The 12,300-nt window shown below is 41.7% G+C and overlaps 1 protein-coding gene across 3 annotated transcripts in view; it reads right to left on the reverse strand.

The window, feature by feature from the left end:
• Nucleotides 1–5,465, reverse strand: part of LOC126457828 (protein N-terminal asparagine amidohydrolase-like) — a 139,330-nt gene extending 133,865 nt beyond the window's left edge. Inside the window, exon 1 of one of the 3 annotated variants that reach the window (XM_050094457.1) lies at nucleotides 5,337–5,465. The gene's annotated coding sequence lies outside the window, so the exon portion shown is untranslated. Of the gene's footprint in view, nucleotides 1–5,030; nucleotides 5,266–5,336 lie in introns of those variants that run through there. The other 2 variants (XM_050094458.1, XM_050094456.1) reach the window with 2 other exon arrangements.
• Nucleotides 5,466–12,300: the final 6,835 nt, after the last annotated feature.

Raw genomic sequence — 12,300 nt, forward strand, 5'->3', positions numbered from 1 at the left:
GTTTAACATACCCAAGCAGTGATGTAGTCACATGTGTTTCCTATGTATACTTAACACAACAAAAAATTCTTAAAGAAAAGGAAAGTTTCTTCGTGTAACAAGTAAATCAAATAAATGTGTTTGTGAAAAAAGCCGCCATTAATGTGCCAAAAGACTTATTTCTTGGTTTCCATTGTTTAAAAGATCACACTCTTGAATCAATCATAAATTGTATATTGACTTGCAGTGCAAATATTTTACTAAACAACTTTGTAAAACGAATAAATGATGTGAGTGTGACAAAAAAAATGTAAGTGTTTATAAAAGAATGAAAAAGTCTTGACATCTGACTCCTTGTCACAACAAATTGGGAAATAAATGTTTTCTGGAAATTTGTTGTTTCTCTCAATACTTGTCAAATATTTTGTGGATCTCCCCCTGCGCATATGTGTGTACAGTTTTTACAATCAAAATTTTCTTATTAAAGTGAAGCTTGTTAAGTATCATATGTCCCATTTTCAAAAGTTAAAAAATGAAAAAAGTTCGATAAATGGTTTACATTATTTGTGGTGAATTTTGAAGGTCCTAGTGCAATTTTATTCACAGTCAAGGAAAATCATTATTACTTATGTAGTCTAAACTATCATGTGGAAGGTTATCTAATTATAAAATCGAATATGCAGCAAGGTAATGCTGTAAGTGCTTAAAATTTTACGTCGCCTAAAAAGTAGGTAGTGGTGACTGAAAAAATAGGATAAATGGTTTATAATATTTGTAGACAAATTTTGAAGGTCCTAGTGTATTTTTTTCATGTTCAAGGAAAATCATTATTCCTTAGGTAGTCAAAATATTGCGTTTTTACCTAATTGTAAGATCTAATCAGCAGCAAGGTGACGCTATAAGTGCTTAAAATCCTAAAAATTAGGTAGTGGTGACTACATAAACTGCCTTTGAAGACACAGGATCCAACATTTATATAAATCTTTTTCACTCAATCGTGTTAAGCCACAATTTCTCATTTACAAACTAGGCGATACAGTATGCAGTACTCCCTTAATTGTAGATTTCATTGTTTTCGTTGCTTTTATCGTTAGTTAAATAGCGAATGTGCATTCCCTTGTGCTACTTCACTGCTAGTTTCTGAACTCTGCCGCAGAGCCATGACGTCACAGCAGGTGTTGTGAGGCTTTGTTTCTAGGTGGCGTTGCAAACACACACGCCACAAACATTCCCTTCTCAAGTTGTGAATCTGAATATTATCCTGCTGTTTCTGAAATGTTGGCCGAACAAACAAAATTTCTTCTTTCTTGCTCTTTAAAGTGCATGCAATATGAATTCACCCATCACCTCGAGTCCGAAAATGTGTCTTCCGAATTCCTTTCATAGGAGTAGTTTGTTTGGACCATTCTTCTTTTCTCTGCTCATGGAATTCTTCGATTTCCTCTTTGGACAAAAGAATGAAGGCTGTGGATGTGTAATATTTCACGACTCTTATCAAAATCTCAGTATTCTGAATCACAGCTGTATTTGGTCAGGAAAGATTATGTTTTATAGCACTGTGCTTCAGCAGGCCTCCCACACCATCACAAGGCACCTTCCCGTGACCAGTAGCACCGTTTACCCAGTCAGTTAGCACAAGCGACTTACTCAAACCAAACAGCTGGTAATGTTTTTAAAATGAGCAGGAGCACCATCAGAAATAATGATGATCTTCTCTGCCCCTGTTTGCAGTTGAAGAATTTTGCACATTGCTAGTAAAGCATGTGCTGAATCATCACTTATAACTGCATAGCGTGTGGTCTTGTTTTGAATATATGTCACTCCTGTAAAAAATTGAAACCTAGTCATTACTCCAATGATACCCTTGTACTTCTTGTGGGAGAGTTACAGACCAGTTCTCAGCAAAATCACAGTGAAGCACTTTACATAGTTCTTCAGCCTGTACACATGCTTTCACTTCTGCAATGTGTTCTTCTTGTAAATTCTTCCGATGTTGGTGTGTTACTGCTTCCACTGACCATTTACCAAGTTTATCAATGAAACTGTCAAAGGTACCAGTATTCTTAAATTAGTTTATTTTCCCCCCATGTCGCATTCATGTAATTTTTGCAGAGTTATCTGCAACATCTTCCAGGCCAAGTGTCTGTAAAGACAGTCCTCCCTTTCCAGGGCAGTCACAAACATTCTTGAAACAAAACAAGTCTCTTGCTTTACATCACAGACTACCAATGACTTCACACAACCAACCAAGGCGTCATATATCATGTGTTCCAGTAAGTTCTTCAAAGTTACTACACCAACTTCAAACTTCACGCAGCACACACATAAACAGACATCTCTAGGTGGGTGTGGAACAACCCACTTAGTCGTAGTGCATAATATTTCGATCTTCCAATATGTGAAGTAGTATAGTTGCTCTTATAAATTGCAAAAGTTTCTTTAATACTGCGAGTTATCTCTTCACTTTCACAACTTTTTGACCTTCAACTATTAAAGTTATAGTGTCGTTTTTGTTGGCACTCTGGCAAGAACAGTCCCATTTACCTTCCAGATAAAATGACTGCACTATTTGAACTTGAACTGCTTCTACAGTATGACCATAATAGCTGAATTGATATTTGTGAAAAATCCCTGGCAAGAGGTGCAAGAGTGCTCAGGTTCACTTTCTTCTGAAGACAGAATTTCTGCTTTGAAGAGTGTTTGCTGTATTGCAATCATCCATAGCTTTAGTAATTTCTATGTGCTTTCTTGATGCTTATGAGTCAACTTCACTGGCCACGGTATCTAACTGGAGTAACACCTACCTCTGTAGGTGACTGGTTCATGGTATTTAATTCTTCCCCTATTGATGCAAAATCTTCACCATCTGCACCATGGGAGGCTTCACCTTGTTCAGATACTATCATTGTTGTTATTCTGTCAAAACAATTAGAACACAAACAGTCATCACTGGAAACATCTTCACTTTGAAACAATCTTCAAATGAGAACACTTTTTCCCAACCTGAAAAAAGTCTGTTTTTTTTTCTTTTTTTTTTTCTTTTGTCTTATATATCACTCTTTTATGGATATGCAAATAGTAAGCACATTTCACTCTCCTGTGGCCCAAGTCAGAAGATATTTCAAACAGTTATTTTCACAAAACACACTACAACTGTGTCAACTGGCAAATTCCTCACAAAGACACAGAACTCTGGGATATGCCTCACGAAAATACAGAACTCATTGGATAGTCTCAGATTTCTTTGACACCTCTTCAGTAAACAAATTAGCACTGAACACCTACAATACAGAAACATACAATGAACAACCATGACAAAGAAACTGACAAGAAACTACAAAAACGTGTAAGAAATATCTGCAACAATGAAAGTGATAAGAAATAACTGCAACAAAGCAATAGAAATAAACATTGAACAAAGAAATTAGTAAGAAACAACTTCAGTTAAGACAAACATTATCCTTGAAAGTTAAAAATATTATCTAATTATAAAAAAGAATTCAAACGGCGACAGCAGAAGAACTTTGACAGATATGTCAAAATGGAGGATACCATTGTAATCATAAAGCAATTATCTTTCAAATAAAAAAAACTCTAACAAAACATCTAGAACTGTTACAGAGATACAGCATTTTAAAAAATTGTCCGAAATTAACATCTTCAAAATGGTGTTCACAGTGTCATCCTTGGAGGCCTGTATCTCAGGGCAGGAATTTTTTTGAGAAAACAAAAAAAAATACATGTTTCTTACTTACTCCTGAATTTTAACATATGCTAAATTCAATAACATCTGAGACTATGAAGGTAACTCCCTTGCCTGAAGTGATACCATTTATGCCTGGGTGACTTTACTAGTATGGCAGGGAGAGAATTGGAACAATAAACTCAGTTTCAGTGTGGGCAATGACCACTGCTGCTTTAACCACCTGCATAAACCAAATCAAATACAAAAATTCTTTGAAATTTTCAAGGTTGGGGGGGGGGGGGGGGGGGGGGGGGAATAAAATACAGGGACAGAAAGGTTATTTCCAACTTGTATGGAATTGTATGGAAACCATAAGTCAAAAGCCATCAAATAAAAGTCATAACAGAGAAGGGCATGAGACAGGGTTGTACCCTATCACCATTGTTATTCAATTTGTATATTGAGCAAACTGCAAAGGAAATAAAAGGAAAATATGGAGCAGGAATTAGAGTCCAGGAGGAAGAAATAAAAACTTTGAGGTTTGCCAGTGAAACTGTAATTTTGTCAGATACGACTAAGGACTGGAACAGCAGCTGAACAGAACTGGTAGTGCCTTGAAAAGAGTTATAAGATGAACATCAAGAACAGTAAATCAAGGATAATAGAACATATGTGAATTAAATCGGGTATACTGAGGTAATTATATTATGAAATGAGACTCTAACAGTGGCAGACGAGTTCTGATATTTGGGCAGCAAAATAATTTATGATGGCCAAAATAGCAGGGATGCAAAATGCAGACTGGCTATAGTAATAAGTGCATTCTCAAAAATGAGGAATTTGTTAACATGTATTACAAATTTAAGTGTTATAAAGTCTTTTCTGAAGGTACCTGTCTGGAGTGTAGCCTTGTACAGAAGTGAAATGTGTACAATGGGTAACTCAGACAAGGAAGGAATAGAAGATTCTGAAATTGGGTGCTTCAGAAGAATGCTGAAGATTTGACATGAAGGGAATAGAAGCTTTTGAAATGTGGTGCTTCTGAAGAATGCTATGGAGATACTGAATCAAATTACTGATATTGGAAATAAGCGGGGGGTGGGGGTGGGGGGTGGGGGGGGTGGAGAGGAGAGGGGGGGGGGCGGATGGATGTAAAACTTTTAGATGAAGACCCATGGTTGAATAGAGTAAGCAGGTTCAAATGGATGCAGGTTGCAGTAGTTATGTGGAAATGATGAGGCTTGCACAGTATAAACTAGTACCGAGAGGTGCCTCAAGCCGGCCTTCGAACTTAAGAGAACAACAACATCTATAGTACAGATTGTACACACAACCTCAAAACAGTGCTTAATATTAAATGCAATACCTTTATTCGCGAACAATAGTTATAGGTTTTTCACCAGCACGGCAAACGACTGAAATATGTACACTTTCAACAAAACATTCACTGTTATGTTCTACCTTTCACAACGCGACACAAGTTTGTTTACACACAAACGAACATGTGCGTCAATTATCGATCTGTCGATCTTACGTTATCGACACTCATGTTGGTATGGTATTATAAAATCGTAGTTGACGATTCTCCGCCGGGGATGCGGTGAAAAGGCGACATAATGTTATGCAGTTAACCATTCTAAAGCTTTACATTAGCTACTGAAACGTGTATTACCATTACGAATCCACATTGTTTCATCACTTGTGTCTCAACTACATTTTCAGTTTTCAACGTTATCTGGTCTCTCACGAGAAGAGCCGAAGTCTTACGAAAGAGCGGACAACCAGGCTTTGTTCTTTGGTTTGATGTCTAATGTTCAGAGTGAGGCAAAAGCTCTGGTTATAGTAAGAATGTAAGAAACGTGATTTGTCGATCGCGTCAGAAGAGATCAAATTTGATTTTTTCTATAAGTTCAGTCATTGGAGGAAACGGACTGGAAGAAACATTTTGTCCTTTAATGTGCGTCGTGTTATGCTTCAGATACGTTACGAGACTTTTTTGCCATCATGCAGAACATTATGTATTTGCAAGTAACACCACAGTCTAACACGTTACACCACATGAAAAGGCAAGGGAGTAACAAGATACAAGATGTCAGCACTTAAGTAACCTTGATTGCAGATAGCAGCTGCAAAGTCAAATATTTGACTAATCATGCGGGCCATCTGAATGTTATAAGTCATTTGGTCATAACGAAGATGATATCAGTGTAGAAAGGCAGGTTGACGAGATCAACATTAGAAATAACACCGGTATGCTGTTATACAACCCCCAAAATACAAGCAGTCAAAGGGATTCATTCCTGAGAAAAGGAGACTTCGTGTTCATTATTATGAGTACTAAAGGCGAAACCCAGTAAAACAAAAATGTGGTACGGCAGTGACTATTTGCATCGATGGAACCTATGGTCATGATTTTGAAATTTGATTATTGCATTTGACGACATGACCCTAGGTTTTTCTGGTGATTCCTTTATTACAAACAGATCGCATCAAGACATATTGAAAAAACAACATATTCAGTTTCATGCATCAACTTATACTGACAGTCAAAATATATTAACGGTGTGACACCTCTGAGTTTCTGGGCATTATAATTGATCACAAGGTAAACTGGTGTGGGCATATTCTAGATCATAAAAGACTAAGTGTAGCAACTTATGCCCCGCATGTAATTACCCCTGTTGGTGATATGAATGCTATCAAAGCAGCTTACTTTGGCTATTTCACTCCATCATGTCATAAGGTATAATTTTTTGGGATAATCAGTCTTTAGCCAAAAAGACCTTTACAGCACAAAAGAGAGCAATTAGAATCATGAGTGGTATTCGACCAAGATATCGTTGCAGAAACCTGTTCCATCAGCTCCAAATATTAACCACAACATGTCAGTACTTATTTTCTTTGATGATTTTTTTTTCTTGAAAAACTGTTCTCTTTTTACATCCAAAAATGCATACCATGATCACAATACAAGATCTAAAAATGATATACATGGATATCCGAAACAGCTAAGTGTTGTACAGGAAGGGGTTCATTATTCTGCCACAAAATCCTTCAGTTATCTTCCATCTGATATCAAAGCCCACATTAATTCCCCACCTACATTCAAATTAAGAAAATACCTTATGTTTAAGCCCTTCTATATTCTGGGTGAATACCTGCAGAGTAGGCCTAATCAGTAACTGTGCTTGTAATTTTTTATTGTATTTCCTATTTATATTGTAGTCTCCGTTTATATTATGTTAGCTGTAAATCGTTTTCACTGCCTAAGATGATCAGTGTGTGAATTTTCTTTTTTGTGTGCCAAAGGTTATTTTCAGTAGTTCACGTCATGTTTATTTGAACTGTATCTATTTAATTACTTTTGAATGCATTATGATTCTCCAACAGAAAGGGGTTCCTACTCAATGGTCTGAAGATGACCACAGTAGTGGTCGAAACCGGTCACCTTGCAAAATAAATCGTGATCAAGACTGTTTTTAATAGTAATTATGTATCTATTTAATTTTAGTTAACCCTTTAAGCTTATATCACCATATTGCTACTTTCTTGTCATTGTACTAATGTTTATTGTCTAGCTATAAAGATGTAAACCTGACTCGTTCCACATCCTTATGATTCATCACTATATGGATTCATGTAATTTGAAATAAATAAATAAAAAAAGGTGCCATCTTTGGTTTATGAATAAGGATTGAAGTAGGTAAAGTATGTGAAATCAATTTTGTATTGCACTATATTGTCTTGGTGATGCAACCATCAAGGACAGGAATCTTTCAAAGAGTTGTGTATTGAGTGTACCAAAGATCGGCGGTCTGTGTATAGGATGAGAGATCTGCCCTCCGCATCATCTGTAAACTGGCAGACCGCCTCATAGTTCAACATCATAGGCGGAGCACTTGTGCAGAGAATCCATCAGGTTGCTTATTGGTCATGTTCTTGCCAGCTAAAACTTCTGTGAGTGATTCCTATATGGTGGCGACATTAGAGAGACGTCGATGTAGTATGGAAACAGGATCGGTAATCGGGATGTAATGAACTTAATTCCCATATATGTCGTAGCTCGTATATATTTACACTTGACACTGCATCCGTACAGAATGAAGTATAACAAAGAACTGACTAAAGTAAAGTTAAGATTGAGGCTCGACAGAGCACTTAGAGTTCACAGATATTAAGTTTCGTGGTCGATATGAACTATTGATGCCACACAGCCCCGCCCACACAGTACGGAGTACTACAGATGTCCAAGGGTGAGGGCGTGCGGGTGTCGATGACAGTGGAAATCATGTGCTTAGGCAGGCGCACCACAGGTATTTCCATCTCGAACGAGGTGGGTTTTGCAGGCGGAGCGGCAAGAAGCAGGTCCACTTCATAGTCAGTCGGCCACCATGGTCAGATGAGATGGCGGCCAGCCCGGGAGTAAGCAGGCGGGAAGGCATGTGTGGCCCTTAAGTGGATCGAGCCGTCCGTAGAAATGAAAGCACGTAGAGGTGCTCGGTCACACTCGTGTGGGAGTGTGAGGCTGTGTGCAATGTTGACATGTAAGGGACCGTCTGGTGGTGGGACCTTGGTATCTGTCAAAAGAATGAGCACTCGGTCGTCAAATGTCACTATAGATGCATCGTTCACACGGTGCGGTGGCACGCTGCAGGACAAACTGATAGTAGGTGTGCGTGTCTCCGACATTGGAGGTGAGAGCGCGAAACCTGAGCATGGTGAAACAGGGGGTGAGGTTGGGGAACCAGCGAACGGTGGCGAACAGTCTTCTGTGGAAGAGGTGTGCGGTGAGGTTGATGGGAGCACGTCTTCATTCTCGATCGAGGATGGCTTGTCTGCAGAGTCCAGCTATGGTGGTGTGAGACCATCGGGGTCGACGAAAGCTGGTATCAGGTGATGCAGAGAAACTGTCTGTGTGCGGTCTTTTATCATGATATCAAAAGTTGTGTCCCCCCACAGCAGAACCTTGTAGGATCCAAGATAAGGAGGTTGAAGAATCGCATCATCACACAGTATGAGGTGGGAGCAGTTGAAGAGTGCAGTGGGAACATAATTCTCGGGCGGTGAGTGACTGATGGGCGGGTACAAACGCATTTGTTGAAAATGCATGCGCATCTGGCTAATGAAATCTGGCGATGGAGGAAGATCCTCACTAACCTGGGGAAGAATAAGTTCCCCCGGTAGAACTGGATTCTCGCTGAAAACAAATTCGGATACAGTCCCCTGTAGGTCAGGTTTATAGGCCGTGCGTAGACCAAGTAGCACCCACGGGAGAGCTTCCAACCAGAGACAATCATGGCATCAAAGGGCCGTCTTGAGGGTGCGGTGCCATCTCACCACCAACCCATTGCTTTGTGGCTGGGTGTGTATTTTTTTAATGCCGCAGATATTGCAGAGGATGGTGAAAAGGGAGGATTCGAATTGTCGACCCTGATCAGTGGTGATAGTGGTCGGGCACCTGAAACAAGTGATCCACGAGCCAATGAAAGCCTTGGCTACCGCCTCGGAAGTAATGTTAGGCAGATGAACAGCCTCGAGCCATCGAGACAAACGGTCAGTAGTTGATAAGATATATCTATGGCCCTCCAAACAAGGAAGAGATCCGGTCAGATCAATATGTATGCGACGGAATCGTGTGGGAATGTCGAACTTGCCCAGAGGCGGGGAGGTGTGGTGGCTGATCTTGTTGCGCTGGCAAATGATGCAGCTGCGTGCTCAGGTTTGACAGTCCCGTTTGATATTCTTCCAAACAAAAAGTTCTGACTTGAGATGTGTGGTGGCTCTAACACCCAGGTGGGCTAGGTTATACAGAACATCGAAAACCTGTCAGCGCAGCCCGGGCGAGAGCAAAGGGCATAGGGTGCTGGTCGAAGAATCATACCACACCTCGTCGGAAACGCCAGGAAATGTAGCCTTTGTGAAAACAAGTGATGTTTGTGGGTCTTGTAGGAGAGCCTGAGAATCTTTGTCAGAAGCTTGGAGGGAGGCCAGATTGGAAAGATCAACAATGCAGGAAACAGTACTGATTCACGAGAAAAAATCCACAGTGATGTTGTCTGCACCCTTGATGTAGTGGACATCCATTGTGAATTGAGAAACCAGGTCAAAGTGGCGGTAACGTTAAGGGGGTGGGTCCTCAGGTGGGTTGCAGAATGCTTCTGCCAGTGGTTTGTGATTAGTGAGGACGAAAAACAAACGTCCCTCGACGTCAGGGCAGAAATGTTTGATTGCCTCGTAAGCAGCAAGGAGCTCTCTATCGAATGCAGAATATTTTCTATGAGCCATAGATAGTTTCTTGGAGAAGAAATGAAGGGGAGAAACCGTGTCACCCTTGCGCTGTTGCAACACTGTCCCCATCGCGATGTTGCTGGCGCCCGTAGTGATGAATAACTCGGCCTAGGGGTCAGGGTGGGCGAGTGTCACAGTGTGAGCTAAAGAAGTCTTCAGAGCCTTGAAGGCTTCTAGCATTGGAGCACTGTTGAGAGACGGGTTTGACATCAGAAGTTTGTTTGCATGATAGCACGTCTGTCAGGGGTGCCTCAACAGTGGCGGCAGAAGGCAGATGGTGATGATAAAAATTTATGGTGCTGAGGAAACGGCGTAGCACTTTGTAAGTAGCCAGGGCTGGCAGAGACGTGATAGCCTCCACACGAGATTTGGGAGGCAGTATTCTGTCAACAGAGACGGTGTAACCTAGGAGGGAGACTGACATCTGGCGCAACTGAAACTTGCCTTTGTTGACCTTTACACCATTGGAGTTCAAGGTCTGGAGGACCGTAGACAGATGATTTTCATGTTCCTCCACTGAGCTGCTGAAAACGAGAATGTCATTCAGATAAGCAAAGCAAAACTCGAAGTGTCGCAAGATAGAGTCAATGAAACATTGCCACGCTTGTGCCACATTATTTAGGCCGAACAGCATGAAGTGGTATTGGAATAAACCGAGTGGCATGATAATTGCCATCTTAGGAGTGTATTCCAGCACCACGGGAATCTGGTGGTAGGCGCGTTTACAGTCAACAACACTGAAAATTGTGGCGCCCGATAACATATGAGTGAAGTCATTGATGTTCGGCACTGGGTAATTGTCCATGACAGTATGAGCATTTAAGCGTCTGTAATCGCCGCACATTTGAAAAGATCTATTGTGTTTGGGGACAAGGTGGATTGGTGAAGACCAGTTGCTGTCTGAATGTTGCACCTGCCGCCAAAAATTCATTAATCTGCTGTCGGGCTGCACGCAACTTGATGGGGTTGAGGCGTCAGATCTTGGTTCTAATAGGAGGGCCACCAGTGGTAACTATCTTGTGTGTCATTTCATCAGTGGCGGAAAAAACTGAGAGGTGCACATGAGATTGGTTAACGTCCTGGCACCGAGTCTTCGGACGAGTAGGGTGCGGCGAGGCATAGCCGTTAGTGCGAGTGGGAAAAGGTAGCATGAAAGTCACATGTCTCTTACGGGAGCATGGCGTGCGCTTGTATGGAGGGGGTGGGTGCACACACAACACCAAGCGCATGGGAACAGGCGGCGACTGTCAGCTGTTAACCTTGCACTGGACAACCGGCGCGGGTGAGAGCAGTGTTGGTGTCACATGTGGGGCCACAATGGCCACTGGGTCATGTGGCCAGTGAGTGAGAGAGGGGGAATGCTTATCAACACGTGCTGTAACTGTCCAAGAGGTAGGTGTGCGTGCAATTGTAATTAGCAGCACTGTTTGAAACACACGGCACTGGATGAGGCGAGTGGTTGGAACGTCGCACGCAAGTAAAGTTTGTGGATTACCCTGGTGAGAGTTCGAGCTAGGCTCAGCTGAACAATCTTGTTTAGGTGATGGCGCTGCAGATTGCAGTTGCAGAAGTGAGGTAAGTGCTGTGACGAGCTCGTTGTAAGTGGATGCGATGTGTTGTTTCAGTTTCTCGTTGTCCTGGCGGAGTTGCGTCGCCGAGTTGTATTCTGACAGTAGGTCGGTAACGCAGGTCGCAATGTTTCCCGCGAGGGCAGAGCACTCATGTATGATATTGTATGTTGTGGTGAAAACAGAGCGTTGGACATAGGTGCGGGTGCACAGTATGTGAGTGTTCATAGGATGGTGGAGCACTGAACCCAGTACGACTTTCGTAGATAGTTCATAATAAGACAAAAATCCATACCGAGGTTCTGTTTATCAGTGTCGGCAATGTAGAATGTCCACGGAAAACGTAGAGATGGAGATGGGGTCACTGTAACCTTTACTGAGTCTGAGGTAGCCAACATTGATGCGTTGTCAGCTTGTAGAAGTGACTTCGTCTGTGAAGAAGTGTGTGGAGCCATCGAAGTAGGTATGATCGACACATGTTGACCAGATAAGCTAGACCTGACGCAATGTCAGTCACATAGAGACGACCACTCGGCCGGGCTGACAAGTGAACAGAGTGTAATGTAAGAGGATGCCTGTTAAGTTCCCCACAAGACTTGGCGTCTCTTAGATGCTGCGGTCAGCGTTTGGGTGTTGGCATGGCAACCTGCACTTCTTGGCGTTGTCACTGAACACTTTGTGGTACTAACAGAAAGAGTGAGGACGAGGTGGAGACTGCGACAGCGGGGGCAGCTTGTCCTCATTGATTTGTTCAGGTAAATAGACCGGAACGTAAGGTGC

Source organism: Schistocerca serialis, chromosome 2 (assembly GCF_023864345.2).
Source record: "Schistocerca serialis cubense isolate TAMUIC-IGC-003099 chromosome 2, iqSchSeri2.2, whole genome shotgun sequence".
NCBI lineage: Eukaryota > Metazoa > Arthropoda > Insecta > Orthoptera > Acrididae > Schistocerca > Schistocerca serialis.